The following is a 19,392-nucleotide window of genomic DNA, read 5'->3' on the forward strand; positions in this document are numbered from 1 at the left end:
ACGGTATTATTATTATTATTATTATTATTATTTATTATTATTATTATTATTAATTAAATTTGTATACCACCTTTTATCTGAAAATCACAGGGTGGCTCACAACATAAAAATGCAAAATGAGAACAAAATACCTAACAAAAACAAACAAACAAAAAACCAATAATCCCAAACCATAGATTAACCATAGATTAAGGCCATAGATTAATCAGCCCAAGGCATGGTTTTAGAGAAATGTTTTCAACTGCTATCCATAGCTGCCAAGTTTCCCAGTGAAAAATGCAGGATCAGCAGTCTGGACATGCATAGAAGCAACTTCCGGTGCTGCTCTGTCCAATTTTTGGTGCCCAGGCATGGGCGGAGCGGCACCGGAAGTCGTTTCTATGCATGTCCGGACATGCGTAGCAGCAACTTCTGGTGCCGGGCTACCCATGTCTGGGCACCGGAATCTGGGCAGCACTGGCACCCAAAATGGAGCCTCCCTGGCAGGTAGGAAATCCGGGGGATTTACGGGATTTTTTCCAATCCAGGTTGCCAGCAGGAAATGGTTTAAAATACGGGGGTTTCCCGCAAAAAACGGGAGACTTGGCAGCTATGCTGCTATCTAAAGATATGTAATGAAGACACTAGGAAAGCCTCCCTGGGGAGAGCATTCCACAAATGGAGAGCCACCACAGAAAAGATTTGTTCAGCTCGTGCCCTTGTCTCTCATGCCACTGCAAACATAAAGGGCCCATTTACTCTATACATTTAAAGCATTATTATACAACTTTAAACAGCCGTTGCCTCCCTCAATGAATCCTGGGAGCTGTAGTTTGTCATGGGTGTTTGGAGTTATTAGGAGACCGTCATTCAGCTCACTGAGCCACAATTCTCAGAGTGGTTTAAGAGTCAAATCCCTCTTCCCAGGAACTCTGGGAATTGTGGCTGGCAGCAGAACAGGAAAGTCTTCCACATCATCATGAAGAGTTCGGCAAGACCTACCACTGCAGATCAGAGAGATCAGCTATTTCAGATAGGGATGCTACAGAAGTTTGAAAATAACACAAGCTCAGAATACAAATTTCCCCTGCTCATAACTGTTGGCTTTATTACAGAGGAAGTACTTTTATCTTGAGATTCTTTCTCTGCTCATAATTTAAATGCATGTTCTTTTGTTTCTGCACAGTCTGCATTCATCACTCTGGGAACTCATGCCTGCTCAGAAGCAGATTACTTGAAGCTCTCAGTTTCAATAAAAATGTGCCTGATTGGGTAGAATAATTTTTAAAGATGAGAATGTAACTTTCCTTGTCATATTTGAAAAGGTTGAGCATGGCCATGTGCAGCGTGATCCTGCGCTACACAGCTGCAAATAAAACATTTTAAATGTGTTGTAAAGTGATATACAAACATGACACTAGAATTCAATATATTTTTCAAAATGTTTTAAAACAAAACATTTTCGCAGCGTTTTTTATATGTGTGTAGATTCCACCCAGGATTGGCACAAAGGTCCCAATTTGAGGCAGTACCGGTAGTAGTTCTGGAGGAGTGCAAAGTCTCTCTTGCTCAACTAATGGAATGATTCCTGAGTTTTTCAGTTACATACTAAAGCTGGGACCCAGTGTAAGTGAAAGCAATACCAGAGCCTCTTTCAGTCAGGTCAGGTCAAAACAAAGTACCTCCAGGCCAGGCCCCTAGATAGCTCCCAGTGAGCCCTGCTGGCTGACCATCTCAGCTTAAGACAACTGGCAGGGCCTTTCCTTCCAGTGATTCTTCAGTTGCATGCTTCTGCATGGACATGGAACGAGAGAAGCTACAGGAAACTCATCCCCGGAGTCAGAAGATGACGTGAAAATGACACATTCAGTCAGGGAGGGAATGCCAAGGGATTTGCTCAAATCTGAGCTCTCCTTAGGTGGCTTTGGGGCCTGGATGCAGGTGATGTGACAGATTTCTGGACTGCATCCTTTGTGTGTGTGTGTGTGTGTGTGTGTGTGTGTGTGTGTGTGTGTGTCTTGGGTGAGCCTGGCGGATTGGGTTTCTTTGTGATAAATGGATTATCCTTATTCATGTTCTGCCAACCTCCATATTATATAGCTTACAGTGAATTGTGAGGGCAGACATATGTTCTGGAGCAGGAACACACAGAGAAGAATTCTGAGGCAACAAAGAATTATCCAGATATTCCTGTAATTGCTGATTTTACTCTGAATCAAGTCAAGAAATGTGGGGTTGAGTTAGAAAATGGTGCGGCATATCCGCTGATCCTCTGGAGTTTAGAAAGCGCAGGGCTGGCAGGCCAGCAAAGTGACAGGTCAGGAGCATAGCTGCAAAGTTTTCCCTTTTCTCGCGAGGAAGCCTATTCGGCATAATGGAATTTCCCTTAAAAAAAGGGAGAACTTGGCAGCTATGGTCAGGAGGTAAAGACACAGGTCAGTTGTACTGGCTGGGACATGCTGGATCTGGGAAGATCGGGTTAGATCTGGTTGGTGCAGGTCTGGCAGGAGAAGACCAGGATGGGTCGAACCTGTGTCAAGAGAAGAACAATGGGAAACAGGAAGGGTTCTGGAAAAGTACCAGGAGTCACAAGATGGAGAGGAGGGGGGTGTTTAAAGAGCAGGCATGTGACAGGTACATGCTGAAGGGGACGTGAGGCTCACCACTTCCCTCATGGCTGAAATTTTGGGTGTTGTCCGGAAGTGACATGTACCAAAACATTACTATGCATGAGGTTACGCTCCTGTCATTGGTTGGAAGTTACACTACGAGTTAACCATTAGCTGTCAAAGTTGCTATCAATAAATACAGGCTCTTGCGCTACGCCTGGGGTTGCCTTTTGGAACTCAAGCTTGTCTCCCGTCTCGTTACTGGTCACCCATTGCAACAAAGAAGAGTTCTCCCTTTATTAATTTCAGGGGACTGGATTATGGCCTTTGGACATTAAGGTTGGTAAAGCTTGAGGTGTTATGTATTAAGTTAACTGCAGTACTCCTTCTGGCCACCGTGGCTGCAGTTCCCACTCAGGTCCACAATGGGTGTTATGTATTGTACACTTTGGTTTGAGTACTTTCAGTTTAAGTACTCCGCAGACCCGTCTGGAACGGATTAATCCACTTTCCATTACTTTCAATGGGAAAGTTCGCTTCAGGTTAAGTACGCTTCAGGTTAAGTACAGACTTCCAGAACCAATTGTGTACTTAAACCGAGGTACCACTGTACTCATTCTGGCCACCATGGCTGCAGTTCTTACCCTGCCCACTGTGGCTGCAGTTCTCACTCAGGTCCACAACATGCAAATGAAGGATTGAGAGTGCTGTTCACAGACTGGGTAGCTGGGGGAAGTTTGTTACTGTTGCAAGTTACTGAGTACTATATAAGCCAGTCAGTTAAGCTACTGTTCAGTCCAGGACTCAGAGCTGAAATAAAGAGCTGGTTGTTTTAAGAGCTGTGTCTTCATCCATCTTTCCCACTATTCAACATGAGTACTGATTCAAAATTCCAGCTTTAAATTCGGGCAAATAGCTCCATGACAGTATTCCTCCGAGGCCAGATTCATGCATTTTCACAGCACCTTCAGTGTGGCTTGGAAAAAGTTAGCAACAGTGCTAATCAGAAACAGGGAGCACATTTCATACACATTTTATATCAAATCCAAACTTGAAGCTATTGCTCTAGTCACACACGCAACAGGATCTGCTCTGAAGCCTCCTGTGATAGCAAGTTACTGAAGCAGCAGCATCAGACCTCCCAAGTTTCCCTGTTTTCCAGGGACAGTCCCAGATTTACAGAAACCATTCAAGTTTCTGATTTGATCCTGGAATGTCCCCCTTTTTCTTAGGACATCCCTATTTTCATCAGAGAAATGTTGGAGGGTATGAAGTTATCTGACCCCCGAGCCATATGAAGGCAGCTTTGTATAGGGAAGGTTTTTTTTTAATGTTTTATTATGGTTTTATATATGTTGGAAGCTGCTCAGAGTGGCTGGGGAAACCCAGTCAGATGGGCAGGGTACAAATAGGAAAAATATTATGATGAATAGGATGTCCCTATTTTCATTATAGAAATGTTGGAGGGTATGCATCTTGCCAATTCCAGGATTGGGACAGTGCATGTCATCTCTTATCATCATTCTGAATAGGACTGAATCTATATTTCTTTGATTTGATCTGTTGACTCTATTTGAGATTTTAAAAAAGACTGATCTCCCAAAACTGTCTCTGTGACAAGCCCACGGGATTCCCGTTTGCAAAGTTATCATGCTGTTGGTGACCTTTTTTGTAAGTAGACCGTGCCTAGAAAAGAGAAAAGAATGTTCTCTTCTCAGTTGAAGGAGCTCTTGCTTTGAAAGGCCATTAATGCTCCTATAGCACTTAGATGATCCAAGAGCAGGTTAGTGGAATGGTTTCTATTCAACTTCACAGGTGAGGCAGTTTCACCTACGTGTTCTTTCCCCCCCTTTTTTTACCCAAAGAAAGAATAGCCACACCTGGATGGGTCAGGAATGTGTGATCCATCGATCCTTGCAGGAACAAGACCCTTGCTTCTATGGAGGTGGCCTCATTATACTGTATCCCACCAACTCAATAGAACTGCAAACAGCATCTCCACTGAAGATGGATTTGAGATACCTTAACGATGATGAAACACATTTAAGAGATTTCAGAATTTGTTAATTTTGACCACAATTTCAGCCTGAATCCTGTGGGCAGCTATTTGCATTCCAGTGGACAACAGGCCAATATTGGTCAATTTGAGAAGTATTGATTACTAGGACCGTGTGCCATCGTGGTACACAATGTGTGCATTTTTATTATGGCTTCTGCTGCCCCTTTCCCTGCCAACAGACTCACCAGGCAGAGGTGAGACTTGAACCAGGAATGTTGTTTTTAATCACCTCAGCCACTATGCTCCCACTGTGCTCTCTCTTTTTGATGACACACATGAAGGTTAAGGGGTGATATGATAGCCATGTTCAAATATATGAAAGGATGTCATATGGAGGAGGGAGAAAGATTGTTTTCTGCTGCTCCAGAGAAGCGGATACGGAGCAATGGATTCAAACTTCAAGAAAGAAGATTCCACCTAAAAATTAGGAAGAACTTCCTGGCAGTAAGAGCTGTTCGGCAGTGGAATTTGCTACCAAGGAGTGTGGTGGAGTCTCCTTCTTTGGAGGTCTTTAAGCAGAGGCTTGACAGCCATCTGTCAGGAATGCTTTGATGGTGTTTCCTGCTTGGCAGGGGGTTGGACTGGATGGCCCTTGTGGTCTCTTTCAACTATGATTCTATGATTCTATGAATCTTCCTGTGCTTTGGCCTGGTTCATATCATTGCACTCATAAAGGAACAGCTATATATGTGTGTGTGTGGAAAGGGTGTAGCACCAAAATCCAAAGAAAAGAAAAGAAAAATGAATCCTTATCAAAGAATCATAGTCATTGTAAAAGAATAAAATAAGCAAATGCATTGTGGCTAATAACAGCCTTCTTCAGGCACACGCTAAAGGAATGAGCCTCTAGATGAATAAGTCTGCCAATAATACAGATGACTATAAACATAGGCATTAATTATAATAGATGAACCTGTGGGTTGTTGTTTTTTTTATTTAAAAAACAACGACAACGTTATTCATGGAACAAACTAAAATTTCATCTAATAATGCAAAATGACATCAGTCACACCAAACATACCTTCTGTACACTGCTAAATATAATAGATAAAAAACCATAAATCTTTTCTAATTTTTCATAGCATTATTATAATGTAAATCCATTCATATACATAGATCCTTAAAAAAGATCCTTGATGATAAATATAATCCAAATAACAAAGAGTCTTATGGCACCCTAAAGATTAACAAATCTATTGTTATTGTTACAGGTAGGTAGCCGTGTTGGTCTGGGTCGAAGTAAAATAAAAAAATTCCTTCAGTAGCACCTTAAAGACCAACTAAGTTTTTATTTTGGTATGAGCTTTTGTGTGCATGCACACTTCTTCAGATACCAATAACATATTGTTATTGTGTAAGCTTTTTGTGGGCTATATATAAGAAAATATTGAAAAAGGTAGCAGATTTGAAGACAGGAAAGAATTATGTAGAAGGGAACTAAAGATAATATTCTTACACACACATATACACCACAGTCCACTATATATAAAACAATAGCTCAACTTTTTATGTGAATAAGAAATACTAAAATCTTTCCGCCTTACCTAGAGTAATGTTGTTCTGTCTTGTACAAAGGAAGCAAGCGCTTCAATGTCACCCCGAAGACTGAATGTTAAAGAAAGCAGAGCAAGTCTTCGGGGGGGGAGGGGGGGCTGACACATATACTCTGAAGATCCCAAACCCAAATATTTCAACTCTTAAGCAAATCCCACAAATTATGGGGCTCAGTGATGAGCAAAGGCAAGCATACAGTGGCCTCCCCCCTTTCCCCCCTTGTTAGACAGCTTGCTAGGCAACAGACCAAGTAAGCCAACTGACTACAGAGCAGGGGCCTGAGGAAGAATGTGGGGAAGAATGATCAAACCCGGTTTCAAATTTTGACTGCCTTTTTATTTTATTATGAAAGGTCCACAAAGCTCAATCTAGCGAGACACTGCCATGCTCCCTGAGTTATTTTGCATGCGTCTCCTCTCTTCCCTGTCTTCAATGTTCTGCAATTGAACATTCATTTCAGCCAAGAAACCATGGCACAGCTCATTTGAGCATGACTCAGAGCGTCTGTCACATTCTGCTTATTTAAAGGTTCTCTAATCACAGTCATACAGAAAATGGGTGCTGTCATTTTAAAAGAAAACTGTGCTGCATAACAGCAGCAGCAGCTTCATAACCAGTTCCTGATGGTGTGCTCAGACGGCAGGGAAAGAGCTGCCATGTCTCCTGTCTGACAGCAGGGGGCAGCAGTAAGCAAAAGCTTCATTAGGATCTGACCTATACCTTCAGCTCTGCTCTGCAAGCACCAAATTTAATTTAATTTCAATTTCATAGAGTTACAAAACAAATAAAAAAGAGGCTTGGCACTGGGGTTTAGGATTCACCACAGCAACATTTTTATTTACATTATTGGCCTTCAACGGATGGGCTCGCATGTGCACTAGTGGATCACACTTGGGATCAATTCTCCGCCAACCCTTCCTTCTTAGATTTATTTTAAGAGAACACACAAAGACGAATATAGAGGGATGATGGAGGAAGACAATGTATATGACAGAAATAAAAGAGCTTCATTGTTGGACACTGGGGGTTATAGTGAGGTTCTGGATCCAAAAGGACAGATGACCGATAGTGTCAAACCCCAATGTTTTCACTTGAAATAATTTTATTAATAGCTTTAAATCATTTCACATTTACTTGTGCTGTTTTAATGTAGCCATTATCAGTTGTTTATTTCCTGTTTTGTTCACTGCCTTTGAGGTCCAAAATGCAGGATAAAAACTTTAAAAATAAATAAATGCAAACACACACATAAGTGCTTGTGAAAAGTAATGTTGATTGTTCACTAAGGAATACCACCTGGGACCTAAAATGGATGTAAATCTTATTTTGGATTGTCTGAGCAATGGAATGGGAATCAGTGAGAGTAAACAGATACACGTACAGCCAGGTTGTAGTCTCTCTTCTTTGCCAATTCTAAACGGACTCCTTGTAAATAACATTTAGGCATTTGGATTTTAGAACTGGCTGATTCTTTGAGGTTCTAGGGAAGTTATGGAAAAAAAACAATGAATGCAGAGGAAAATATTTGGTTGTATCTGAATGAGCACATGACTGCTAGTTCTGCGTCTGGATGTACTCCCTCTTATGCACGGCTTGCCTTTGACCAAAGGTAGGGCCTTATTAAATTTCACCTGGAAGATCCAGTGCGGTTTTGTGCTGCTCCTTCTGGGGATACAGGGGAGCTAAATTTTTAGAGGGCAAAGAAGAGATGCCAGGACTTAGACTTGTCTGGAAAGACCACACAGAGCGATAACCTGGGTCCTGGTACAAATTAAGCCTCGGGTGCCAGTCCTTGGCAGGGCCCTGGGTGGCCCTCTTGACATCAGCATTGCTGCTGCTCACAATGGTGAGGTTGGGAGCCACACAACTGCACCAGCAGAAGCACTGTGTGGCCTCAATCTGGCACCACACCTGCTGTGACCAGGTAAGCAAGCAGCAACACCAGTGTTGGGAAGGTGCCCCATCACATGTGCACCTACTGTATCCAGTATCCAGGTAGTTTTTCAACCAAAGCACAACACAATGGTCATAATCAGCTCCCTACTCAAGTAGCAATGCAAACACTATAGAAGTGAAGTCCTTTGCAGCTACTACCTACTGCTGATGCTGGAAAAGGCAATTTGGAAAGCCAGAAAAAGACTTTTATCTGATCCGAGGAATGCAAGAGCTTAGCTTCAGAACTTGTATTGGACAGTTGCAAATGGTTAGTCTATCCAGGATCCACTGCAGTTCTCAGCCACAAAGAATGACCGGGGGGGGCACAACTTTTATGGGCAAGCTCAGGTGTATCACGGCTTGTTGGGGTGCTTGGGACGTGTAGTTTTCCATGCCTCCTAGAGGATGAGGAATAGAATCAGAGTCTGCAGAGTGCCTCCTTCCTTGTTAGGGAGAAGGCTAAGATATATCCCTTCTGCTTGACACCACGATTTCCACATGGAGGGAATGGTTTCATATGAAGGAGCATTCGGTCATGTGAGCACTGCCCCCCCACCCCCCTCCAGCAGTCTAAACTGGTCCATCTCAGGCACAGATTTATCACCTCCGTTAGAAGTAGGCCAAGAAGATGTAAATCCTCAGACTGCCAGGTCTCTTTATTGCCAAATATTGACATTCCCACAGCGTTTTCCGACTTTTCATGAAGTATTAATTGAGATGGTCAGGACATTTATGCTAGTACAAACCTCCATCCACAGAGACTCTGGCTGCATTAGTCAGGAAAACTGAAACAAGGGGATATTGGCTTGAATATTCTCACATAGAAACTGAGCACTTTGGATAACATTTTAATGTTTCTTCATATATCAATGAAAGGTCAGCAGCATGTAAGACAAATCTTGCTTGTGCGTCTAGTCTGACATGGTTACATTGCCTGCTTTTTTCTCTATCCAGAGGGACATCGCTCGTTCCTTGATATTGGGTACTCAGCAGGATCCGACCCTGAAAATGGTTAGGGGTTATCACTAATGGGAATGCCGCTGCTGTACAAACAAACCAGAGAGGGGAGCTGGGGGGGGAGGGGGGGAAATTGTAATTGGCTGTATTATTGGTAATTTGTATTGTTTAAAATGCTTTTTTCTTCAATAAAAATATTTTGAAAAGAAAGAAGACCGGGGGGGGGGGGAATGCCACTGCAACAAATATAATTTTCAGAATCTGAATAATTCCTTTGAAAAGACTGCTGAATAATTTAAAATAAATAAATCTGCTATTGTGTTATTATTTAAAGCTGCACTTATTGGTTGATTTTCTTTTTCTTTTTTAATATATTATTATTAAAAAAAATTTAAACACAATATTTCAGCATACCAATAACAGAACAAATAAATTATTTGCTCTGCTGAGCTTGTGACTTCCCTCCATCCCTTCAATTGTTTTTTAATTTTCAAATCTTTGTGTTGCACTTTATATCCTCTACTTCAGAACTCTATATCCTTATGATCAACTCTGTCTCAATGGTCTACTGTATAAAGTTTTGAGATTTACAGTTTTTTCGTTGCAGAATTTATATCAATCCTGCTAGTGTCTTCACATTTTTACAATAATTATTCATATACCCAATAAATTTACTCCAATCTCTTTGAAACTTTTGGTCGTCTTGGTTCCTGACCCTGCTTGTCAGTTTGGCCAGTTCCACATAGTCCATCATCTTCGTCTGCCACTCCTCAATCGTTGGTAGTTCCTGCAATTTCCATCTTTGGGCTAATAAAGTTCTTGCCGTTGTTGTGACATACATAAATAGTCTTTGGTCTATCTTTGCAATTTCTTCTCCCATCAAGCCCAGCAAAAAATCCTCAGGTTTTTTGGGGAAGGTATATCTAAACATCTTTTTTAGTTCATTGTAGACCAATTCCCAAAATACTTTTACTTTTTCACATTACCACCACATATGATAAAAAATCTCCATCTTTCTCTCCACACTTCCAACATAGTTTGTTCCTCATCCTGTACATTTTGGCCAATTTCACTGGTGTTAAGTACCACCTATACATAATTTTCATTACATTCTCTTTTAAAGCCATACAAGCGGTAAATGTTAAAGTTTCATTCCATAATTTTGACCTAGATTCGTATTCCATATTATGCCCAAAGTTGATTTTCAGTGTCTGTTCCACTGCTTAGGTAAACTTCCATAAGCAGTTTCCATTAAAAAATAAAGTAAAAACCCAGAATTAAAATGCAATTGGCAATTATAAAGAAAGAAACGGGACCCCCCCCTCCGCCCCCCCCAGAGAAAATAATCATTTAAAACATACTAACAAACCTAAATGAATGAAAAGGCCTTCACTTCAGGGATGACCCACCCATGAGGCAAAGTGAGGTGACTGACTCACCTGGCCTCCAAGGAGTGGCACCAATGGGCGCTGGTGGTCTCCTGGGCAGTCCCTCCCGCTCGTGTTGCCTCTACAGCAGCCTCCCAATGCCTAGGAGGCCCTGCTGGTCTGCTCTCACCCCACGGGAGGACATGGCAGGGGCTGCCAGGCTCTGCACCTGCCTGGCATGATTCAGAGCAGCCCCTTCACAGAGTACTCAGCAAAGAACCCGCGTTTGTGAGGAGCATCGAAGGCATGAAAGAAGCAGCAGCAATTCACAGGGACCTTTGAAGTACAAACTTGCAAGCAATGTCAGGCACTATTACGCCGGCAGTGGGGCTTGCGCTTACAAGCCTGGCCTGCTCTCAGGTGAAATAAGCAAAAATCTGCCCTTATGGGGTTCTCCATCGGTCGGAGAATATAACAGAGGCGAACCAGAGAATTTTGAGAAGCAAAGCCTTTTATTTTTGCTGTTGCAACAGGGTCCTTCCCCTCACACAGGAGAACAAGGAAGGAACCCAGAACAAAAGAGAACCTCCACTTTTATCAGTTTTCCCATCACCAAGAAACACCCCCAAAATACATCATTCCTACATCACAGCTATGTAATCAATACCTCACAAAAAGGGAGGGTTCAAGGTAGAAATCTGAGCACCTTTGACACCTCTCCTAGTCCTCCTCTCACCCCTCCCAGGTGTGAATTCCTAAACACAAAGAGAAATTAACAGTTTCCTAAAAGTTGATCACTATATTTTGTTTGGAGGAGTCTTCCATTGTGAATGAGATGGCTAGCAGTCTGGCACCATTGATGGGGAAATGTCCAGTTGGCAGAGCCTCCTGCTTACAGGATTATGGCTCCCAAGTTGATAGTCATGTGGAAATGTTTGTGTGATTCTGGTCAGAGAGAGTCAAAATGGTGTCAGTCAGGCCTGTCTTCCTGTGCTGTTTCAGACATGTGCCTGTACATTCATGTACATGTTTATGAACAATTATTATATATACATATATATAACCTTAACATTTACAACACAGGCATGTTTCCTCAAGCCCCCACCCTCTGTGGGGAGAAACACCCTGCCATTTTCTTTATAAGGAAAAACTCCAGAGTTGCATGGAAATAGTTCCAGTTAAGTATTCAGTAGGCAAGGCAAAGATGTAAACAATCTTTTGTTAAGCAACGAGCTTTATTCCAAAGTTTTCCATTCCAGCTGCTTCATTTGGTCCCCCCCCCCCCCGGCTGTATTTTAAAATCATTGAGAAACACCTCTCATTCATTGTGGATCCAAATCAGATATGAAGGTACTGCGTAGCCCTAGTGAAATGGTGCAGTTATTGATTGATTGAGCCATTCATTTATATAGTGCTTAATTCTAAAACAGGCCTCTAAGTAGATCACAAAGTATCAAAAACAGTTACACAAACATTAAAACAATATATTTAATATAAGCATTCGTAATTTAAAGACACAATAAAAGAATTAAATTAAGACATTAACATTTTAAGATCCTTCCAATTAAATTGGAGTGTGTGAGCCTACAGTTGATTTCCACATCAAATCAGAATCTCTACACACATAAGAGTTCAAAAAATGACCACCAAAAATTAGATAATGAATGTTAGAAACTATGTGTGTGGAAACATGAGTATCATACAAGTATACTCATCAGAGAAACAGAATTGGATAAGGGCCAAACTTGATATTTCATGCAGATGTGTGCAGCAGTCTTCCCATTTTTTTCTAATGAAAAGCAGCCTTAGGAGGTTGTGACCAGAAGCAAAAGAATATAAAGAGAAAGGGTGCTTAACTTTTTCCTGCTGGCCATTTCTCCATTAAAATCCCCCAAACTCCCACTCTCATCATACTTGTATCCATTGGTCCTTTGGAGCAACCAGGGCTTAGGAATACCAAACAATTTAAAAAGCCAAACAATTTAAAAAAATTCCAGGGGGCACTAATACATTGTTTGTAATACTACAGTATTCTAGTGTCTACCACATCCTTGCAAGAGAGGAGGGTGGAGAAAATGAGAACAATTTAGCCCTGCCCCTGTGACCTCATTGTGCAGGCCTTGATGACCTCATGGCAGCCCTACCAGATGCACTGGGCACCAGCCACCACTAGTCGAATCTTTTCCTCCTAACTGCAAAAAGTAGCTGGGGTCATTGTTATGCAGATAATTGCTGGGTGGAAAAGCATTGCTCCTCTTCCCTTCCGTTCCTCTTTGGTGAATCCCAAGACAGCTTTTTCACTGGGGAAATTCGGAGCATCCTACGTACATTTACATTTAAGATCTCATTTGCCTGTAAGATACCGAGTTGAATTTATGCTTAGTGGTAACTGTTTAATGATTGGAATGCCCTTAACCTCTCATATTGAGTTGTCTCTTTTTGCTAATTATTTCAGGGTTATCCTGATAGTCTATTTGGTCTATAGAGAAATAAAATTACTAGTGTAGATTGATTATGCCCAAATGGATGAGGCGTCTGGGTTCCTGGCAGGTTTAAACTCAGCATTTCAGCAATTAAAGGTTAAGGCCCAATTATATAAAATCTTAGTATTTCGTATAAAATGAACTTGAGTAGTGTGTAATAGTTCACATTCTTAAACATCAAATAAAAGGGGAGAAGGCCTAGGCAACAGCAGGAGCTCTTGACTTTCAGAAATGGAAGGCCACATATTCAATGAAAGAAGGATTAGGGCTTGGATTTGTATTTCCTGGTAAGGAAGAACTTGTTTTATGGAAACCTCTACCGCACCTCAATTTCTTAGGTTTTTAAATCTATATTAACTTGCCCAAATGGAAGGTAGTTGATTACCAAAACTACTTAGGAGACCCAAGAGGTATAAAATAAGGAAATTGTAGTAGAGTGCAAGTTTGGCATGAGGCTGAATACTAGTAAAATGGACATAGAGGTTTCTCTTGCTTAAGGAAACTAAAAATATATATAAATAAATTTGCTATCAAGGGTGTTCATTAAACTAAGAGAAAACAATGTATAGCCCCCTTTTAAATTTCTTCCTGTCTGGTGTGTTGACTATTTAATCACTGTACTATTTCTTCACTAATATTTATAGTAGCCTCAATGTAGGACTCGCATTTTCAGGGATTACAACAGGACCAGCCCACCCAGGAAACAAGGCAACAGGAGCCACAAAGGCAATAGATCCAGCTTCCAAGGATGCATCGCCTGCCGCTGCTGCTGCTGCCACTGCTATGGCTCCTTGGAGTCTGGATCTGCCGCCCCTCGTCATTCCAAATTAGTATTCAGATCCAGGACTTTCCAGTTCATTGATTCAATAAGCCCAAGGAAGATTCTCCAAATAATATTTTAATAGTCTACAATAGTTTTTCTCCATTGATTTATGCTCAGTTTGGTTTTGTATTTCTTTTGTTTAATTTATTGTTTATGACTACTTTTGTTATGTTGCAGTTACGTATTTTTTCATGTTGTAAGCCACCTTGAGCATGGTTTGACATACAAATAAAACGACATATGTTTGTAATCATGTTCATTATTTTTGATGGGTCTACTGTGAGTAAAACTTAGTTGAATTCCACCCAGTATCTTTGCAGCAGCCCTATTAGTCAGGAGGGCTGAGGCTAAGACGCAATGGTTGCTAAAGGCAACCTAGTATATTTATAACTGAGGCAGGGTTTCAACTGGCGTGGGGGTGGTCTTGGAAACTCTACACCATCCCTGAATCTCAGTGCCTAATTGTTATGCATGTACCTGTTGCAAGGAGTTTTAAGTCCTCATCACTCATTAGCCTACTGTGGTTTCGAGGTGTTTTCTGTGACCAGCCCCTTTACCACAAAGGCCTTCCTTCAATACCTCTTTTCTTTCCCTGGGTCTTAGGACAATGTGTCCTTGAAATTAAAACTGGCATGTTCACTGGCAACTGAAACTGAAACCACTGTAATAAATTCCTGATGCATCTGCATAAGTTTCCAATTTGTAATCTCTTTAGAAGCTCTTAGGCCTCATTTGCACAAATGTGGTAAACTTGTGTCTGGAATGGAGACTTTCAGCCTGCAGGTGAGGCTAGATGATTGAATGCTCTCTCACTCTCTCTCACAGTATCTCTAGATATAGAAAGCTAGCACATCAGGGACAACGGGCCTCATCAACCCTGATCCAGCACCTTGGAAAGCAGTCTGGATTCAGTTCAGGGCCTGCAGATTCATTCCCTCATTATTATGGGAGCATATGAAAATAGCTGTAAGTTTTTTGTTTGCTTTTGAGAGAAGTACAGTAGATGAAATTTGCAGGCACTCACTTGTGGGGTGCCTCAGGGCTCTGCCCTCTCCCCCATGCTTTTTAACATCTACATGCAGCTGCTGGGAGAGATCATCAGGGGGTTTGGGCTGGGTGTTCATCAGTATGCGGATGATACCCAGCTCTATCTCTCTTTCAAATCAGAACCAGTGAAGGCAGTGAAGGTCTTGTGTGAGTGCCTGGAGGCAGTTGGAGGATGGATGGCAGCTAACAGATTGAGGTTGAATCCTGACAAGACAGAAGTACTGTTTCTGGGGGACAGGAGGCGGGCGGGTGTGGAGGACTCCCTGGTCCTGAATGGGGTAACTGTGCCCCATTCAGGACTTAACCTGAAGTATGAGTGTAATTGGTTCTGGAAGTCCGTACTTAACCTGAAGCGTACTTAATCTGAAGCGAACTTTCCCATTGAAAGTAATGGAAAGTGGATTAATCCGTTCCAGATGGGTCCGCGGAGTACTTAAACTGAAAGTACTCAAACCGAAGCGTACTCAAAATGAGGTATGACTGTATACTGTTAGTTTTACTATAGATATTAGTTTTACTTTACTTTGTCTACAGCATCTTGCAGGGTTTTTGTCATCTGAATCACCAGAGCACCACTAAGGGGATGTCTAAGCTGAGGGAAGTCAGCAGGAGAGGGGGAAACTGAAATTTGGATGTAATGTAATGATTATAGATATTGTTTAAAAAAACACCACCCCAATAAAAATGATTTTTTTTATAAAAAAAGATTAGACGTGGATACACAAAGCATTTTTTTTAAATCAAGACCCCTTGTACTCCTCTGCTCATCCACTTTCTTTCCTTCAAAGATGGCCCTGCTCTCTGCCTGCCCCTCGCACGTGGCACAGCACACAGGGCTGGGTCTCAGCTGCCGCAGCCTCTCCTCCTGCTCACTTGCTCTACAGCAGCTGCTGGAGGGTTTTTTTCATTTGTTTTTTTTAAACGCCTTGGGATCCTTTGACTGCAACCTACTCCCCAATATTATTTCCATAGAAAGAGAGAGAGCTATGCAGTCCCAAGTGGGTCTGGTCTAGAGACAGTTATACAACTATATAATAGTGGCCAATGTGGGAGCACAGAAACATGGAGCTTCCCTCCCAACTGCAGAGTCCCTACAAGGGTAGTTAGCGGTGTGCTCCAGATGTTTAGGCCTACAAACTCCCATCAGCATGCGTGGCCAGTGCTTGGGGAGGATGGGAGCTGTAGCCCATAACAACCTGGAGGCCACAACATTGACTGGCCCTGCACTACAGTGTATCTGGATGCAGCTGGGGTGGGACAGTGGTCTAATTCAAAGGGTTGGAGGTAGTGGGTTAGCAGCTAAATAATGCTAAGATGTGGACAAGCCCCTGGAAATAATAGATCTGTGGAAAGTTGTAAAGGCTGTGTATATTCATACTAGTCAGGCCCTTTTGGAAAGGAGTCTCAGGTACCTTGGAAGTAAAAATGTCAAATCAGTAGATCCCTTTTCAGTCTATACATCTTGCAGCCTACTTTACTGTATTCCCCAGCTTACAATTTAATAGCTGTTTATGAGTTCCCGTCCAGGAAGAGAGGCATACCTGGAATCATCTAAATCTGGAACTCCCTATGCTAAATTGGTTTTTATAACAGCATTTAAGTTGTAGCACAATTAAAACCCTTTGGTTGGCTACTTGCCTTTAAGTTTAAAACAAATGTGAGTGTAATAAATGTAAAATGAGGTAGACAGGTAGATTTCTTAATAATGTGGGAGGACCCTGAGTGTGATTCCCCCTTGAAATATACTCGGAGTCACGTAGTGATTTCATGCTCTTTACTGTAACTCGCAAAACAGTGAATGAATTTCCCACCAAACCTTTACACAATGAGTCCCATCTGATTGGCTGATTCTGCTTCCTTCCTGGAGCCTGATTGGGCTGCTCCTGCAGGCCAATCAGTTGTTGCATTCTAGGATCCTACCTGCCTATTGTTCTAGGATCCAAGCTTAGTACATAACACCCCTGCTCCCCAATTCTTCATACAATGGTACCTCAGGTTAACAACTTAATTCGTTCTGGAGGTCCTTTCTTAACCTGAAGTACCACTTTAGCTAATGGGGCCTCACGCTGTCGTCGTGCAATTTCTGTTCTCATCCTGAAGCAAAGTTCTTAACACAAGGTACTATTTCTGGTTTAGCGGAGTCTGTAACCTGAAGCATCTGTAACCTGAGGTACCACTGTAATTTGGAGAATAGACTAGTTTGGCTGGAACTAGTGTGGTGTAGTGGTTAAGAGTGGTAGACTCGTAATCTGGGGAACTGGGTTCGCGTCTCCGCTCCTCCACATGCAGCTGCTGGGTGACCTTGGGCTAGTCACACTTCTCTGAAGTCTCAGCCCCACTTACCTCACAGAGTAAGTATTGATGTCAGGCTGACTGGGCGGTAATTGTTTGGGTCCTCCCTTTCCCCCTTTTTGAAAATAGGGACAACATTTGCCCTCCTCCAGTCTGCTGGGACTTCGCCTGTTCTCCAGGAATTTTCAAAGATAACTGCCAGAGGTTCTGAAATCACCTCTGCCAGTTCTTTTAATACTCTTGGGTGTAGTTCATCTGGCCCAGGAGACTTGAATACATCTAAACTAGCCAAGTATTCTTGTACTATAACCTTACTTGTTGTGGGCTGTGTTTCCCCTGCTGAATCATCTGCTCCATATTCTTCAGGTTGGGCATTGTTTTCTTTTTTGGATAAGAATGAGGCAAAGAATGCATTGAGGAGTTCTGCCCTTTCTCTATCCCCTGTTCGCATTTCACCATCTTCTCCCCTAAGTGACCCCACTGTTTCCTTGTTCTTCCTTTTGCTACGGACATACCCATAAAAGCCCTTTTTGTTGCTTTTAACCTCTCTAGCAAGCCTGAGTTCATTCTGTGCTTTAGCTTTTTTGACTTTGTCTCTACATGTGCTGGCTATTTGTTTGACTTCCTCTCTGGTGGTTTCCCCCCTTTTCCATTTTTTGTACATATCCCTTTTAAATCTTAACTCAGTTAAAAGTTCTTTAGATAGCCACCCTGGCTTCTTTAGGCACCTTCCATGTTTCCGTCTCATTGGTATTGCCTGAAGTTGTGCTTTTAATATCTCCCTTTTAACAAACTCCCAACCATCATGAACTCCCTTCCCTTTTAGTATTGTTGTCCATGGGATCTCACCCAGCGTTTCCCTAAGTTTTCTGAAGTCGGCTTTCTTAAAGTCTAGGATTTGAGTCTTACTATGCTTGGTTGCTCCTTTCCGCTGAATAATAAACTCCAGAAGAGCATGATCACTCCCACCTAATGATCCTGCCACTTCTACCCCACTAACCAGATCATCACTATTGGTTAGGACCAGATCTAAAATGGCTGATCCTCTTGTTGCTTCTCCCACTTTCTGGACAATGAAATTGTCTGCAAGGCCAGTGAGGAATCTGTTCGACCTTATGCTCTTGGCTGAGTTTGACATCCAACAAATATCAGGATAGTTGAAATCCCCCATTACTACTATCTCATTTCCTTTAGAATGCTCATTTCCTTTAGAATGCTCTGTTCCAGGAAGGCATCATCTGTGTCCTCAGTTTGGCTTGGGGATCTATAGTAAACTCCCACAATGAGATCACTGTTATTTTTCTCTCCCTTAATTCTGACCCAGATACTCTCAATTTGGCTTTGAAATTTTATTTTTATTATTTTTATAAATATTTTATTGGTTTTATACATAAACAACAAATATTAAAAGAATAATACATAAGAAAAAGACATAAAAGAAAAAAAGAAAAAATACAACATGACATGAAAATACAACAAACATGAAAATAAAAATACATTAAAACAAGTATCCAAATACTCATTTTAACTTTCTTCTACCTTTCCAACCATTGTTTCTTGGACTTCCCCAGATCCCTCCTAACTGATTTCCCATTCAATTCCTCTTTAGCAGTTTCTTACTCATTACTTATAGTAGTAATTAATATTTGAACTGTTATTTCATCTTTACCTCCATCCTTTAAATTTAAAGGTTGGCTTTGAAATTTTAAATCCTTGATCTCTTCACAGGTATACACATCCCTGACATATAACGCTACTCCTCCTCCTTTCCTGTTTGGTCTATTTCTCTGAAATAGATTGTATCCCTCTATTACTACATTCCAGTCATGAGACTCATCCCACCAGGTTTCAGTGATGCCTATTATGTCATATTTAGTTTGCTGTACCAAGAGCTCAAGTTCATCTTGTTTATTTCTCATGCTCTGTGCATTAGTATACAGACATTGAAGACCATTGATCATTCCCCCATGTCTCTTATTTAAGGATATCTTCCTCCCACCCCTAGGTCTGCGTGCTGTTTGCTCCATTTGGTCCTTGACATTTGGATGGTCATCTTCAGCACTTGATAGATTCCTACCTTCAGGACCACTGTCTCCCTTCCCCACATAAGTCAGTTTAAAGCCCTCCTGATGAGGTTTTTGAGTTTCATGGCAAAAACATTCCTCCCAACCTTTGTGAGGTGCAGCCCATCACTTGCCAGAAGTCCATCTTCAAGAAACTGCAGACCGTGATCTAAGAATAGAAACCGGTCCTGTTTGCACCATTTGCGAAGCCAGTTGTTCACTTC

This window comes from Zootoca vivipara, chromosome 8 (genome assembly GCF_965207765.1).
Source record: "Zootoca vivipara chromosome 8, rZooViv2.hap1.1, whole genome shotgun sequence".
Classification (NCBI taxonomy): domain Eukaryota; kingdom Metazoa; phylum Chordata; class Lepidosauria; order Squamata; family Lacertidae; genus Zootoca; species Zootoca vivipara.